The sequence below is a fragment of the Macadamia integrifolia genome, chromosome 11 (genome assembly GCF_013358625.1).
Source record: "Macadamia integrifolia cultivar HAES 741 chromosome 11, SCU_Mint_v3, whole genome shotgun sequence".
Taxonomy (NCBI): Eukaryota; Viridiplantae; Streptophyta; class Magnoliopsida; order Proteales; family Proteaceae; genus Macadamia; species Macadamia integrifolia.
Genome location: NC_056567.1, coordinates 1,765,758 through 1,768,084, shown reverse-complemented (window position 1 = coordinate 1,768,084; position 2,327 = coordinate 1,765,758).

Below are 2,327 nucleotides of genomic sequence, written 5' to 3'. Positions count from 1 at the left end.
CTTTCAAGTCCACTTGCAACTTTGAAAGTTGCCAGGAAAAAATATTAGATACCATTTGAGGGAGACTTCAATTATTTACGAAGTCAACTTGAAAGTTGGTTGGAAAAATATGAGATACAAATTTAAGAAGAAAAAAAAAAAAAAAAAAAAAAAAAAAAAAAATCTTGCATGATTGGATATTCAATATTCGAAATATCTGAAACAAGATTTCAATTGTAATAATATTTGTGATTTTCTGGTCAGTCAATGTTTTATTCGTGGGCCATTGCAAGCACTTTTTTTTTTTCTTATAATCAATTTGTAAATGTAATTAGAGGGTTGATATCATGATTATTGTTAAGTTTGTCTCGAATTCTTGACCTATTTTGAAGATTGATTCGATCCGACATATTTTGGTGGCGACCCGAATGAAAAATTTTCTGAGATCTGTGATAGAAGCAGAGGGTATGGTTCGACCGGATCGATCGTGACCTGATGGGTTGACTCGCGATTTGGAGTATATATATAATGTACTGTTACTTGTTGAGAAAGTCATTGTATTCCAGGGTTTTCATGCAGCTAGGGTTTCAGGGCGAGTTTTTCCTCGCCGCTGCTTGGGTGTAATTTCTCTTCTGCATAGTGAATCATCTTCTTCTTCGCCCGAGGTCGTAGCACACCACCCTGGTGTGTAAACCTCGTTAAATCTCTGTCGTACGAATCTATTATCTCTTTATTATTTGTATTTCTTGGTGTTTGATCTAACAATTATAAAAACGAAAATTAATATTTATTAGATCGGAATGGTATCAAACAATTAGGATGGGATTGTCATTTTACAGCCCTTGTTTATGAACATAAGGACACGTTCCTGGATAAAAAATGCTTCACGGAAAATGGAAATAATTTGGGAAGACTTCAAATGATTTGACTGGAGTTGATTATGGAAGACTGAGACAGAGTTCCATGGTTGAGACTTGAGAAGGGGAAGATGCATAGAACCTACCTGTTGGGACCCAAAATTTTGGACAACAGAGAAGAAGCATTACTAAAACTAAAAGTGACTGCACAGGCAGTGAAATGAATTGAATGCCCTTGGAATGACAATGAATTAACCAGATTGACCCGTAAACCCATTTTTTCTTAAAACCAATTTCATATTCTTGGTTCATCCATCAAGTTCTGCTTCTTCTTCTTCTTCTTAGCAACCAAAGAGAAGGCTTAATGAGTACTCTGTAAGAAAATTTTCCATACCTTTAATTCCCTTAATTAATTTCAATGGTGATGTGATTCGTGAGAACAAGCTGAGATGTTGAAGATCTTTTCTGGTTTTTTTTTTTTTTTTTTTTAACAGGTTTAGCAGTGGACTAGAGCTGGCACAGTTGGTGGTGGCTTCAGATCTTCTTCGTTGTTCATGGGAAGCCATTGATGAACTCCACAAAAATCCTAGGAGCTCTAATATCGTGTCATCCCAATTATCATCATTCTCTGTTAAGTACGAAACCTATCAACAACCCAATTATGAAATTCTAGCTTTTGCTTTTTGTTCTTCACCCTAGTCTGCTGGACTAGAAAAACAGCAACAACAAAAACAAGTCAATCCATATTTATCTATCAATATAGCATCTAGAGCTCTTTACCACTCCCTTCCGGATGACCTGTTTGAGAAGGTATACTTTTCTCTCTCTCTCTCATGAATTCACTGCTACCTGGCTAACAATCAAAGAAATGGAATTTTTCACTTTTCATTTCTCATTTGGGTTCACAAATACCCTACTAGTACTAGGTTTTAGTATTTTCCAAAATACGCTTTGAGATTCCATTTCTTTGACTGTGAGCTCAGGTAACAACAATTTTTTTTTTTAAATTAACCCATCATGAATCAGATTTTGCATTATGAACTTCTTGATTAAGCTACCTTACCAGACCCTCATTTAGAAGACAAGGGTGAGATTGTTGCACCATTTATGTCAAATGGGGCAGGGAATGATACGAACTTTACCTTTCTAGAATCTGGATAGGGATGTCAAGTAATTTGATACATAATTATAGACATATTTCTTTGATTATACTCAAAGCCTAACATCTGTATTATAACCCATCTCATGAAGTCTACTCAAATACTCTCAAGTCTTTACGCTCATCTCATATTGCAATATCAAACCAAAAGGTGTAATTCTTTTTTGGGGAAAGTTTTTGTAATTACCAGTAATTATATGTTGGAGGTCCAAAATGCCTTTCATTGTTGTTATTCATCAAAGTGCAATAATGGCCATCGATAAAGGATTCCTCCTTCATTATGGGCGAAGGAAAACTCCATCTTTTTTTTTTTTTTTTTAACCCAGTTTTCC